Genomic DNA, 15,303 nt, shown 5'->3' on the forward strand with positions numbered 1-15,303 from the left:
TTTTTGCCATGCTCACTAGAAAAAGAAAATCAGATGCTCTTCCACTACTAGTGGAGATGTATTAATCCCATTGTGTTTGACAGTTTTCATCATTTAAAAAAATCTTCCAAAGTTTTAATGTATATGTCAAGACGAAACCTTTAAAAATTTAAGTGAATTTTAAAATTTATATTTTAAAGATATGAAAATTTACTCACGGCTAATCAGGTGGTTGGAGAAGGAAATGGCAACCTACTCCAGTATTCTTGCCTAGAGAATCCTTTGGACAGAGGAGCCTGGTGGGCTGCTATCCACAGGGCTGCCCAGAGTCAGACACGACAGAAGTGACTTAGCATGCATGCATGCATTGGAGAAGGAAATGGCAACCCACTCCAGTATTCTTGCCTGGAGCATCCTTTGGACAGAGAAGCCTGGTGGGCTGCTGTCTATGGGGTCACACAGAGTTGGACACGACTGAAGCAAATTAGCAGCAGCAGCAGCAATCAGGTAGTTACATAACTAAGATTTGTAATGATAGTTCTAATTTTAAAAACCTATGGCTGATTCATTTTGATGTTTGGTAGAAACCAATGCAGTACCGTAAAGCAATTATCCTTCAATTAAAAATGAAAGAAAAAATTTAAAAAGTGTTGATATTTCATTTGAATTACTTTGTTTGGTTTAATTTTTTCATTGGACGAAAATTAATGTTGTGTTGGTTTCTGCCATACAGCTTAAAAAAAAAAAAAATTTCAAGTTTTATTTTCCTGCACCGGGTCTTAGTTGTGGCATGCAGACTCTTAGTATCTGTGTGGGATCTAGTTCCCTAACCAGAGATGGAACCCTGACCCCCTGCATTGGGAGTGCAGAGTCTTAGCCACTGGACCACCAGGGAAATCCCTTGAATAACTTTTATCTTTATTATAATAGATATGTATTTAAAGTAATACATTTACAGCCTAAATAGTTCTACATTGTACATTTCAGGTTTAAACTAACTTCATAAAAATATTTGATAACAGCTGTATACACAGATTTAGACCACTAAATTATTTCTCGGCTCATTCTTCTCTCCTTTTTCTTTCCCGAATCACCTCTTTCAGAGACGGTTCAAGGTAGAATTTATCCTCCTCATATTCTGTCCCCTGCGGTTTAGGCAGGATCTGCTGCCTCATGTGCATGGCCAGTGCTCTCAATGCGAAACTCTCTGTCATCATAAAGGTCCTCAGGAAGCCTTCTTAGGCTTCTTTTACATCGTCATTCTCATATATTGTATCATATTGCATTAAGCCCAGTTTATTGAACCCGGCAGCATTGTAATACCCTTTAAAAATACCCTCCAGCGGCCTGCTTGATGCTGAAATGGCAGGAACTGCTTGCCATGTTGACCTGCTGCTAAGTCACTTCAGTCATGTCCGACTCTGTGCAACCCCACAGACGGCAGCCCACCAGGCTCCCCCGTCCCTGGGATTCTCCAGGCAAGAACACTGGAGTGGGTTGCCATTTCCTTCTCCAATGCATGAAAGTGAAAAGTGAAAATGAAGTTGCTCAGTCGTGTCCGACTCTGAGCGACCCCATGGACTGCAGCCTACCAGGCTCCTCTGTGCATGGGAGTTTCCAGGCAAGAGTACTGGAGTGGGGTGCCATTGCCTTCTCCGATGTTGACCTGAGACCCTGAGACCCTTGAATTACTTTTTAAAGACATTTCTAGATAGCACGGAAGGAAGGTGAATATAGTAGTGGTTTATATAAAGTAGGGGTTTAATTCGTGAATTAATTTTAAAATTTGAGTTTGTTCTTTAGCTGTTACAATCATGTGCCAAGTAGATAATATAAAGCAGTGTATATTGTTTGAAGCTTTGATAAGGTCTTCCTAAATAGGTCTTAAAGTGTCCTGTATCGTATAATTGTTTCGTTAGGCCACCTGAATTTTGAGTAAATTTGTAGACTCTTGAACCTTGTAATCTGCAAAGAGTAAGCTTAGCTATAACAGGCATAAATCATTGTGATTTGCATAATTTATTTCCTCTGCATAAATATTGTACTCACATAGTAAAACTGCTGTCCTGGAAATCAGATTTTGATTGTCTGAGTATTTGTGGGGCTAGAGGAGGTTTAGGGTTATGTTTGTGTTTAGATTTAATTTCAGTGGTAAGTTAAGATTTATGGTGAGCATTGTACAGAATGTTTTATTTACTTTTCCCCAGCTTATGAATAAAAACAACATCTGAATCTGATCTTTAGGAACCAAGTTCAGAAAATATAGTATTCTATTTCGATTGTTTCTCTTAATTGTGCCTTATTTCTGTTTATTTGCAAATTGTGTATTTAAGACTTTAGCATATTTGATACTGTGATTGGACATATTTAACTTTCTATTAGACTGATGCTTTCAGATTTTTGGACTCTGAAAGCAGGAGCCACATACGACCTGTGTTTTGTTCAAAGTACTAACTGACTATACTCTTAGGTTTCCATGACATGAAACACACATCTCTGGTTTACTTGAGAGGAAATGCCTCTAAGAATTAGGCATGCTTCACTTCTGTGGCAGGCTGTTTACTTCTTCATTCAGCAATTAATACATAAATTCAGTTTTTTTTTTTTTCAAAAATATTAATCAAATGTATGTGATGTGCTATGAAGTATAGCAGGTAATGCTGAACAAAACAGAAACATTTCTTTCCCTTGCACTCAAAGTAGCTTAGAATCTAGTAGGAGAGAAAACTATGAAATTAGGAGACTGGAGTACCAGGTGATACACACTGTGGAGCCCTAAGCCCAGCCCATGTACAAGATGCATGATTCCAGAGTCTTCCCTACCCCTTTATTTTGCCGACTCAGCCAGATGAAGTGGTCTGTTGTTTAGACGCTAAGTTGTGTCCAACTCTTGGGACACCATGGACTGTATCCCGCCAGGCTCCTCTGTCCGTGTAATTTTCCAGGCATGCATATTTCAGTGGGTTGCTATTTCCTTCTCTAGGGTATCTTCCCAACCCCGGGATCGAATCTGGGTCTGCTGCATTGGCAGGCAGGTTCTTTACCTCTGAGCCACCTGGAAAGCCCATAGAATGGCCTAGGAACAGTGACTAAAAATGTTCTTGGTACTAGGAACAACTCTGACAAAAGCTCAGAGTAAAGAGAGCACTCAGGACATTAGAAAGGACTAGTATGTTAAAACTTAATGGCAACCAAAACCCAGATCACAAAAACTCTCATTTTGGATCAGAAGATTTTTCTTCTGCCATTTCAATGAGGAGATGAGAAATGATTGCAGACTTATTGTCTGAGTCCCCATCTCTTAGAACAGAAATAATTTATTTTAGAAAGTTTGAATTATATGTAACAACCAAAAATGAAAAATCATTCATAAGGTTACTTATTTTTCATTTTGTAACTATAATTTTAGATTTTTTTCCTATGCATCTTTAATTTTTTAAAGTTGAAATGATACTGAATATGCTGCTTTGCAATGGATACTTTGCACTTAATATGAAAGTTACATTAATTGTCCTTCATATCTTTGGGTTTCTTATAAAATATGCATTTTAATCATCATATAGTATTCTGACATGAACCATTATTTATTTATAGAACCCCTATTATTGGCAATGTAGGTTTCTAATTTTTGCAACCGTAAATGTTGCTGCAATAGAATGTATTTTATTTAAACCTTTGATTAAATCTATGATTATTTCCCTATGGTAATAAAAAGTATTTCCGTTCTTCTATGCTAGTGCTTTTTTTGTAGACATGAGCTGCTTGTTTATCACTACCATGCCTGAAAATCATTCCAGCCCTGATGACATGATGTCTTAAATCTAAATCTTTAGATCTTTGGCATTTAGACCACTGCTCTCCAAGACACCTGCTTGAAGAGCTGGGTTTGGCAGTGATTCTCATTACATCCATATAAGTATGAGCATAAGTTACAATAGATGATTTGTGGCTGGACATGAAATGTAAGGCTAGTGTTATGTGTTGATCATGTGAAACAATTGTATCCAGTTTTTTTTTTTTTGAGCATCCACATGTCTAGAAATGTTTTATCCAGGGAATTTTTTTTTTTTTTTTTTAACAGAAGAATTCAATCTGTTTTTAGGGAATGTTCTTTAGCTGCAGGTTTAAATAAACTTTTGGTCTGTGATTCAGATATATGTTTTTTGAAGTTCAGTTTTTTTTTTAATCTTTTGGTCATGCTGCACAGCATGTGGGATCTTAACTCCCAGACCAGGGCTTAAATCCACGCCTCCTGTGTTGGCAGCATGGAGTCCCAACCACTGAGCAACCAGAGAAGTCTCCAGAATATACCTTATTAGATGAATACCTCCAGAGTTAACAATTGAAAGAAAAACTGGAATTAAGGCAGCATTTTTTCTTAAAGAGATCTAGAGGAAAATTTTGCATGGAACCAAGGAGGAGATCCTTAGATCCACTGGAGGTTTTATTTTTCGTAGATGTTTATGCTGAAGTCCTGTTATCTTCACCTGCTCATCCTGTTTGTAACTTAGGCCCCAGCATCATACCCAGTAAATACTTCACCCCCCCCAAAAAAAAACCCACTTAAAAATAATGTGTTTATTGAGATATAATTCACATACCATGTGGTTACCTACTTGGTGGTGGCTTAGTTACTAAGTTGTGCCCAACTCTTGAGACCCCATGGACTGTAGCCCGCCGGGCTCCTCTGTCAATGGGATTCTCCAGGCAAGAAAACTGGAGTGGGTTGCCATTTCCTTCTCCAGGGGATCTTCCCAACCCAGGAATCAAACCTGGGTCTCCTGCATTGCAGGCAGCTTCTATATCGACTGAGCTACGAGGGAAGACCAAAATTTACCTATAGGATTTTTTGTTTGTTTGAGTGAGTTTTAACATATTTGGAGTTGTGTAACCATCACCACAGTCAAAGTTAGAACATTTTTATTACCTCAAAAAGAAATTTTTACCCTTTAACTATTACCCATCCCCCAAAACTGCCAACCCTTTGTAGCTGTGGACAGCTACTGATGTACTTTGTCTTTGAATTTGCCTATTTGTATTTCATACAAATGGAATCATACTGTATGTGGTATCTTATGTCTTTCATGCATATAATTTAAGAATTTGTCCCTATTTTGCCAAACAATACTTCATTGTATGTAGTATGTATCACATTTTTGTTTATCCATTTATCTGTTGATGGAGCAAATAATTTATAATATCTAGATGCATTTGTGTAGGTTTGTATTGCAGAGGTAAAAACTAAGAAGTCAAGTTGCAAGATCCCAAACTGGAGAGGCCTTCAGAGTTTGTTACTGGTGAAAGCATATTAGAGAAGTTTAGAATTAAGTTTGCAGGGTGGTTGGGTCTAAGGAAGAATATCCCATCCATCAGTACATCCTTTCAGTTCCACCTGTTGGATGCTTCTTAAATCTGCTCTTGTCTTCATGTGTCTGGTAAATTATCTAAGCAACATCTTTTGTTTGGTCACACATTACCATTACCATCCCCTAAGATAGGCAACAAAGGATTATCTCTAAAAATGTCATTTTCTCTCAGGAGTCCAAAATCCTTAACACAGGCTGTCCATCTATCCCACATTAGGCTCTTGCTGCCTTCTTCACACATCTCCCCCTCCTATTCTATGATACTGATTTTGTGCTTAATAAAGGATAATGGAATTCTTTCTGAGGTTTTTAAGTGGGTACCCTGATGCTGGGAAAGACTGAGGCAGGAGGAGAAGGAGGCAACAGAGGATGAGATGGTTGAATGACATCACCGACTCAATGGACATGAGTTTGAGCAAACTCCGGGAGATAGTGAAGGACAGGGAAGCCTGGCGTGCTGCTGTCCATGGTGTCGCAAAGAGTTAGACACGACGGAGCAACTGAACAATAACAGCCCTCAATTTCAGCTTTCATCACTCTTAAGAACTGTGTGCTAAGGATCCCTTTTGGAGCCTGGTGAAATAGAAACATCTCATGAGCTCTGGGGTGCACTGTGCATCAGAAATGTGCTTGTTTCCTTTGAACCTCTTCCCTGCAAATTGGAGATGATAACTTGCAAGTTGTCGTGAACCTTAAGGAGATGATATGTGAATGTGTCTGGCGCATAATATGTGCTTAATAAACATATGTCCTTTTCATTTTTATTTGTATTTTTGTTTGAATGTAGTGGTTTAGGTGAGTTTGATATCCCCCCTTCTCTCTCTCTCTCTTTTTTTTTTTGCTGAAAAGAGGGATTGATACATTTTGATGATTGCCTGCAGTTTAGGACTTTTTTCCTTCTAAAATCTGTATCTTTGTCTCTGAATCCTGGTTTTGTGAAATCTCTGGAATTTCATTAGTACTTCTATATTGTGCCAACCAGCAGTACTTCCCTGGGTCCCTGCCTATAAAAAAAGCAATCTATCATTTATTGCCTTTTTTTCTAAAACATTTACATGTTTATATGTTTATTATTTCCACATTATGTGAGTAACTGTTGTTCATTTAAAACCCAGGAAACTTTAGAAAATAGAGAAATAGGGAGAAGATAAAATTCAATTGCAATCCACTTACCTGCTGTGGTCATTGTAGTTTATGGTTTTCTAGACTTTATTCTTTGCAAAAACACATATATGTGGCCATAGTTTTTGAAAAAGAAGTTGGATGGTACTGTATGGTCAGTTGCTTTTTCCGCTTGCCAGTGGGGGTGTTTTTCAATGTTATTATTATGCATGGGTACAGATTTGCATGTGTGCAAATCATTATGCATGTGTACATCAAGAGTGCCCTTGTAAGGGAGTACCATGATGCCTGTCACCAGTCCTGTTTGAATGGACATTTAGGTTGTATCTAACTTTTGGTCGTTATAAACAGTGTTGAAGTCACGACAATTCTGATAAGCTTTTTACCTCTTGAGTTAACAGTAATTTCCCTGAGGTTTAATGTCAGATCCAGTTCAAACCCGCCCCTCTTACCTTTCACAGACCTTTTGTAATGTTCTCACCCACAGGACAGTACTCTCTGTTCATGCTCATCTTTTGCTCTTAATTTGGTGCTTGTGTTCTAGTTTCTTCATATCCCTACCTCCATTTACCTCGACAAAATGGTGTATCTTTAGTTTGGCGCATACTGCTGTCATATCTGAGCTGTAAATTTTTAATAATTAATACTTCACATTGGTTAACATCTCTTTCCATTTTGGCATGGATCCTTATGATAAAATTCATTTCCATTATATTTTCCATCACCTCATCTGAAATTGGGGTTTATTTAAATACCTGATTTTATTAATCTGAAAGAGAGTGCTTGTGTGTGTATGTGCTCAGTCACAAAGTTGTGTCCGACTCTTTGCAACCCCATGGACTGAAGCCCACTAACTCCTCAGTCTTTGGGGTCTTCCAGGCAAGAATACTAGAGTGGGTTTCCATTTTCTCATCCAGGGGATCTTCCCAGCCCAGGGATTGAACGTGTATCTCCTGCATTGGCAGGCGGATTCTTTACCGCTGAACCACCTGGGAAGCCCAAAGAGAGCGCTTGCTTTCTTCCAAATAAAAGACTGAGTGGAGTGGTTTGCATTGAGCAGTACAATCAAAAGACACATATTTATACTAATTACCTGTTGCCCTAAACTGGGATATTCTTAAGGTGATTTTTCATCCTGTATTGTTTTCCTCTTTTTAGGTCTGTTTTGGTTATTTATGTGTGTGTGTGTGTGTGTGTGTGTAGCCAGTTGATTATGTCCTAAAGCGTTAGCCGTTGTAAATAATGTTAATATGACGCTTTGTAAATTGTTGAAGTAAAAGTTGTTAGTTGCTCAGTTGTGTCCAACTCTTTGCGACCCCGTGGACTGTATCCCACCTGCCTTGCCTGTCCATGGGATTTCCTAGGCAAGAATACGGGACTGGGTAGCCAGACTTTCCCTTCTCCAGGGGATCTTCCTGACCCAGGGATTGAATCTGCATTGCAGGCAGATTCTTTGCCATCAGGGAATCCCGAATCATATTGTATGTTCAAGAGCCCTGGTTGTTAAACTGGAGAATGCATCTGAGCCACATGTTGGTCCCTTTCATCACAGACTGCTGGGCCTTCCCCCCAGTTTTTCTGATTCTGTGCATCACATACACAGCCTGAGAATCAGCCTTTCTAATAAGTCGCCAGGGGATGCTGATGCCACTGGTCCTGAGACTGTTCTTTGAGAATGGAACGTAGAAATAATTTTTGTATTATCTATACTCTTTGTAATTATCTACAGTCTTTTTCTCTTTATACCAGTACACACGGCATATATAACTGAGCACGTTTTAGTAGAACCGTCTGTTGTTTCAAAAGGAAACAAAACCCCTTGTTGGCAAAATACAGAAGGATTACTAGATACAGAGCTATAGCCTGTTGTGAGTGAGACCAGTAGGCAAGGCATCCAGAGTCAGTCTTGGTTTACCTGCAGGAAAAAAAGGGATTGCTGCTAAATTTCTCTTGTTCCTCCACCTCCTGAATGTGCAGGCAAATCCTCAAAGTGTTTTTTAAACAGGTTCACCATGTCAGTTCTGTTCAGTTCAGTCGCTTAGTCGTGTCCGACTCTTTGTGACCCCATGGACTGCAGCACACCAAGCCTCCCTGTCCATCACCAGCTCCTGGAGCTTACTCGAACTCATGTCCATTGAGTGATGTCCATGGTGATGCCATCCAACCATCTCATCCTCTGTCGTCCCCTTCTCCTCCCGCCTTCAATCTTTCCCAGCATCAGGGTCTTTTCCTTCTTTTTTCTTTTTTTTTTTTCAGGGTCTTTTCAAATGAGTTAGTTCTTCATATCAGGTGGCCAAAGGATTAGAGTTTCAGCTTTAGCATCAGTCCTTCCAATGAATATTCAAGACTGATTTCCTTTAGGATGGACTGGTTGGATCTCCTTGCTGTGCATGGGACTCTCAAGAGTCTGAATGTTGAGTTTTAAGCCAACTTTTTCACTCTCCTCTTTCACTTTCATCAAGAGGCTCTTTAGTTTTTTGCTTTCTGCTATAAGTGTGGTGTCATCTGCGTATCTGAGGTTATTGATATTTTTCCTGGCAATCTTGATTCCAGCTTGTGCTTTATCCAGTCCAGCATGTCACATATCTCAATTAAGAAATGCTTATCTGTCTTTAATAAATGTTCAAAGTTGCTTTAATAGAGGCATAATTTTAAGGTTTGGATGAGTTAATACCCTGGAATCAGATACTTCAAATGACTTTGAGAATCAGAGCTGCAGGCAAGTGATGGTCTATATGTCAGGTCTTCAAGAATATAAGGTTAAAGAATTGAGACACCTGTATCCCAATGTTCATTGCAGCACTGTTTATAATAGCTAGGACATGGAAACAATCTAGATGTCCATTGGCAGATGAATGGATAAGGAAGTTGTGGTACATATACAGAATGGAATATTACTCATCTATAAAAAGGAACACATTTGAGTCAGTTCTATTGAGATGGATGAACCTGGAGCCTATCATACAGAGTGAAGTAAGTCAGAAAGATAAAGACAAATACTGTATATTAGCACATATATGTGGAATTTAGAAAGATGATATTGACAATCCTACATGCAGGGCAGCAAAGGAGACATAGATGTGAACAGACTTTTGGACTCAGTGGGAGAAAAGGCGAGGGTACAATAATTTGAGAGAATAGCATTTAAACATATACATTACCATACGTAAATTAGATGACCAGTGCAAGTTCAATGCATGAAGCAGGGCACCCAAAGTTGGTGCTCTGGGAGGAGCATTTAGTATGGGGGGTACACATGTATACCTATGGCTGATTCATGATGATGTATGGCAAAAGCCACCACAATATTATAAAGTAAGTATCCTCCAATTAAATAAATTTAAAAATTTTTAAAAAGAATATAAGGCTGAGCCTAGAAGAAAGGAGGAGGTGAGAGAGAAATTTTAAAATAATGGGAATTGAAATGGATTCATTGGATCTAGGGTTAGTTCAGGGTGTCTTCTTGGATGTAACTAGTAGTGGTTACACTTATGAGCATTTAGTGGCAATTTAGGCCTTTGGGTTTGAAGTTCTTTCTACCTGTTAGCTGAGATGGGGGAAATGTATATGGCCTTTTCTGGCAGGCACAGTATTTGTATTTGGATAGAAAGGATAAACTATTTGGAAAAGCACAAGAGGATCACTTGGCACGCAGGTGAGTGAAAGGTGAGGCTACAGCATCCTGGTGCAGCTGATAAGAACAGAGTACAGAATAAGATGAACAGGAAGTTTCCACTGAGCATTTCAGCCTCTCATGTTTAGACTTGGTGAAAAGGTGACTGATTCAGCCAGAGATGCTTCACTTACATTGCAGAGACAAGTCTCTGGACCTCTAAGCCTGTCACTGTCAGTTGGAATTTAAAATGTTTTTAGAAAGCCTTTTTGACCCATTATTGTGTTCTCTCTCATCCCTTGTTTTTGATGGCATGACATGTGTGGTCGTCTTTTCTTGTCAGCGATTGGGAGAAAAATTTCAACAGCATGAGAAACCTTGAGGCACAGAAAATGTTTGCCTGAAGTGTTCCCATGTGAGCTGTAGACATGGGCATGTGCTAAAAGAGACGGGGGAGAAAGGCTTTTTGTTGAGAGTGACAGTAGGTAGGATGGCCAAAGTTTAGCTTAAATCCTTTCGTTGATATTGGAATGTCATCAGCCTTCATATGACGCTGCCACGTTCAACTGTGTGATCTGGAGTGCTGTAGCTTGTACTGCTGTGGGGTGTGTGTGTGTGTGTGTGTGTACAGTGTAAACATTTTATGAACTGCAGTGTCTGAGCCATCCGTCTGTCTGGGCAGGAATCTCCCTTGATAGTAAAAAGAACAGCAATCAGGACAGAATTGGTCAATGCGGCATGTCTAATGGTGGGAAGATATTTGAAGGACTCACTATAGACACAATAGTCTCTCTAAATAGCCTCTTTGCACCCGGAGTCTTATTGCAAACAGGTTCATTAAGGAGAGACATTCTGACACACAGCATCACAGTAATGAAAGTAGCTCTGTTTTTCTAATATTGTATCTTGCCACTTCAGTTATGCTGCTAGTACAAGATTTCCCTTGTGTTGTTGTATATTTCTCCAGAAAAAGAATCAGTCTTCATAGAATATACAATTATTTTGTACAGGAATGTATAACTCATACCTAAGATCCAGTTCTCCCTGTTTATGTGCACTAGTGCAAAAATAATTGGCAAACACATCTTCCAGACCAAAAGATTCCAGCACCTTCAATTTGTTGGGCTGGAAGATGTTGAACTGGAGTTATAATAAACTTTAAAAAAATGTGTAATGTTCAAAATGGATTTGTGATCAATCATAAAAGAAAAAAAAATATTAGCACAGTTTCCCATGAGGTGTAATTTTTTTTTTCCTAGGGTTTTAGCCAACTCCAGCATAGTATCTGTTCAAAGAGAAGGAAAATGCAAAAGGTTTTCATCCACCCAGCTTTACATATAACTACAATATGATGACTTAAGCTATTGGATTTTCTGCCTGTTAATGTACAGCATGAACATTATGAACATGGAAAAAAAAGGTTATATTGGTTTAAAAGTGGATATGGAAAATTTAATGTGCTCAAGTGGGAACAATGGCATATTAAAAAAAAACACTCATGACACAGATCTAATAATTCACTTGCCCCTGTAGGAGAAAGGGTATCAGCTCTGATACTGGCTCATAGTTTATTTTTATATACACCCTTGGTCCCTGCAGTATACCCCGCGTGTGGGTTCCAGAGAAAAGAAAGAAAATAACCTGTAGGGAAATCAGCTTGGAAACCTTTCATTAAATACATTGTGCTCTGTATTGTGTCGTTCACAGAATCTTCAAGAAATAAAGAAAGGAAAAATCTCTTATCAGTCTGCATGTGTGAAATATTATATTTGAATACTATCATTTGTTTTAAGATTAAGGCCGAGGCTGCAAACATATTAGTTATTATTCACTTACATCTGGTAGATAGTGTAACAGGGATTTAAAAATTCTTTTTTTTTCCATTTCTAGTCCCCGTCCTTCTTTCTGCCTTCCTCTTCCCCCACAGACAATGGCAGAGATACCACTTAAACTTAAAATGATTCTGGCTGCAGTATTTTCATGTTGGAAATGTTGCCTCCTTATAGAGGACTGGGGTGGTGAGGGTAATAAACTTCAGTGTTAAAATTCTTACTGAAGTTTTATCTGTCATTTAACAAAAGATGCATTTCTAGGGAAAATTGAAGAAAGTGTTAAATATATCCTTTCATGAGAAAAATATACACGGTAGAGGTGTTAACTGTGAAGAGTGACACCTTTATCAAGTTGAGTGTCCTTTGGAGTAAGGCTTTGTCTTGTCATTATAGTTCATGTACTGCTGTTGGTGGGCCTTTAAAAATCTGTAAACGTCTTATCTTTTTTGCTGACTATTCATGCAGGATACGCTAGGCAGGCCAACTGTGACACATATTCTGCCCACGCTTGTAGCTGTCTCCTGGACGAAAATGAACACACATTTTAGACCTAAACCTTGGGTGCCATATAACAGTATTTAGTGAGCTTCTGGGATAGCAGATACTAGGAGATGATTTCAGATATCCAGAAGCACTTTGTCCTCCACAGTCTGTTGGAAGATTTCTTATTTCAGAAGTAGCTTGTGTTGAAAAATCTTGCTTTAAGTATAGAGCATCATTAGCACCAGGATTTTCTCAGCATCACAACGAACTTCTGTGTCCAGGAAGCTCTTTCCACATGACAGTGGTAAGAGGTCCTGGTGACCAGATGCATATCATGAGGCAGGCATTCTGTGAGATGCTTTGTGTGAATCATCATCTGGTCTTCACATGAAGCTGCTGACGTGGAGGCTCCTTCTCTCCCTTTTGCAGATGAGGAAACTGTGTCACTAATAAGGGACAGTGCTGGGTTTTTTCAGATCTCAGCCTGATCTTGTTCCCAAGGTCATACCCTTTACTATTATTTGAAGTCACGTCCTAATCCTCCACTCCTCTCTCCTTTGGCTCTCAAGCCTGTATAGTGACTGTTTCTTGTCCTTTGGGTTTATCATCGACCCTGCCACCTACTAGCCAGGTGACTCTGCTGGCCCTTTCCCTGTCAGTCAAATGAGAGAGAGCGGTCCCCTTATTTAGCCCACTTGAAGCACACATGCATATTATTTATTGGTCATACTCTTTATGCCAGGTGCCGTGCTAGAACCTCGAGTCCAGCAGGGACGTGGACAGACATGGTCCCTGCCCCCCCAAAGCTTGCAGGCCTGTGGGCGTGTCAGGACACTGAAAAGCTTTACAGAATGAATTAGTTATGTGCTGCCTGTCTAAACCATACATAGATGTTAAACTGACTTCAAGTTAAAGCTACCCATCTAAACAGATATTGGACTTTTCCTATGGGTCATACTCAAAGAAGCCTTGCTTTCCTTGGCATCACTTGGATGCCAAGATTTTTGCCTAAATCGTCTTCCATTGTTCCACACTGCAGGTTTCTGAAAAATCAGAAACCTGAGAGTTTGCCTTCTGTCTCTTTCTCAGCCTCCCCCACTTTTCTTCTCTCCTCACTTCCACTGTCTCCCTGTGCTTCCTTTCCTTTTTTTTTTTTTTTTAATATTTATTTATTTGGTTGCACTGGGTCATAGTTGCTGCCCGAGAGATCTTTATTGCCTGTAGCATGTAGGATCTTAATTCCCTGACCAGGGATCGAACCCGAGTTCCCTGCATTGCAAAGTGAATTCTTAACTACTGGGCTGCCAGGGAAGTCTCACCCTCATTTCTTAGTGTTTTGCTTTCCATCATTTTCTTAAGTTTTCAATTCCTAGATCAACCCCTCCTTCAAATCCTAGCTCAGTCTTCACTACTTCAAGTCACACTTCTCTTGTGATGTTCTTTTAAAACATGAATCCCAATTTTACATTTATCTTTGCTGTGCGGATAATCTGTTTTCTCCAACTAGACTGAAAGTTTCCTCAGAGGAGGGACTTTGTCTCTCTAATATCTATCCCAGGCACAAGTCTATTTTCAAATAGTGGATTAAGATGGATTTTTTCCCCTCATCTTCTGTAACAGTGCTTTCAGCTCTAATATTTGTTTTATTCTACCTACATGTCCAGTAGACCAATTGAACCAAACATATCTTCCCAACTTTGCATTTCCTCTTCTTTAATTCTTTAAAATTTTTATTTTATTGAAGGATAGTTGATTTACAATATTCTGTTAGTTTCTGCTGTATAGCAAAGTGATTCAGTTATGTATACATACTATATATATATATACATGTATATATATATATACACATTCTTTTTTGTATTCTTTTCCATTATGGCTTATCACAGGATACTGAATATCTGTTCTCTATCTGATATTAATAGTGCGTGCATGCATGCTAAGTCACAGTTGTGTCCGACTCTTTGTGACCCTATGGACTGTAGCCGGCCAGGCTCCTCTGTGTATCTGATAATCCCTAACTAGTCCACCCCTCTCTAATTCTTAATGTCTCCATTGTTTTCATCAAACTAGAGAGCCTCAGTTCCTCCCACTTCCTCCTGTCCTCCCCTGTCTTGCATAGGATGACCTCGTCAGGAGAAGATTCCCTGGGATTTCTCATCACTTCTATACCTTCTCTGTCACCTCTGGGTGTGAGCTCTGATTTCCTTGTTAAAACCACATAACTGATCTTTTCGCCTCCTGCCCTAAATGAGTAATCCTGCCAAAACACAGATCTGCCCGTGGCAGGTCTTAAAAGCCTTTGCTGGTGAAATGATACTGTGTCTGGGATTTACTTTAAAATTATCGAGCGGAGGAGGGAGGTTAAAGGGATTAGGTGAGTGCAGGTGAAACAAGACTGACCCAGCGCTGATCATTGTTGAAGTTGGTGGTATGGTTCACGGGGGCTTGTTACGCTATTTGCATTTGTATATGTTTGAAAACATCAATAATAAAATTAAAAAATAGAACACGGCAAACTTAGGGTGTGCACCATATAAACTCTGACCTCCTTGGCAGAGCGCTCCACGCTCTCACGGTCTCCCCACTGTGGCTCCTTTGGCCTCTCATCTCCCTCAACTCTGGTGGCTGACTATTCTGCAGTTGTTACTCTGCAGTCGTCCCTGCCCTCAGCATTGATCTCCCAAAGGGTTCAGCTCTACTTCTCTCTGGCCCCCTTTGCTAGCCTGATTGGGATCTCCTCCCCCATCCTTTTGATGGACCATCCTTAGAGCCCAGAGTTATTTCACTGGTAGCTTAGCTGGTAGAGAATCCACTTACAATGGAGGGGACGCCGGTTCAATTCCTGGGTCAGGAAGATACCCTGGAGAAGGGATAGGCTACCCACTCCAGTATTCTTGGGCTTCCCTGG

General features: G+C 39.6%; 1 protein-coding gene and 1 pseudogene across 13 annotated transcripts in view; one reads left to right on the forward strand and one right to left on the reverse strand.

Moving 5' to 3' along the window:
• BNC2 (basonuclin 2) overlaps positions 1 to 15,303 on the forward strand; it is a 470,587-nt gene that overhangs the window by 89,557 nt on the left and 365,727 nt on the right. The window lies entirely within an intron of this gene.
• LOC122685751 lies at positions 1,029 to 6,531 on the reverse strand (annotated as a pseudogene).

This window comes from Cervus elaphus, chromosome 29 (genome assembly GCF_910594005.1).
Source record: "Cervus elaphus chromosome 29, mCerEla1.1, whole genome shotgun sequence".
In the NCBI taxonomy this organism is placed as follows: domain Eukaryota; kingdom Metazoa; phylum Chordata; class Mammalia; order Artiodactyla; family Cervidae; genus Cervus; species Cervus elaphus.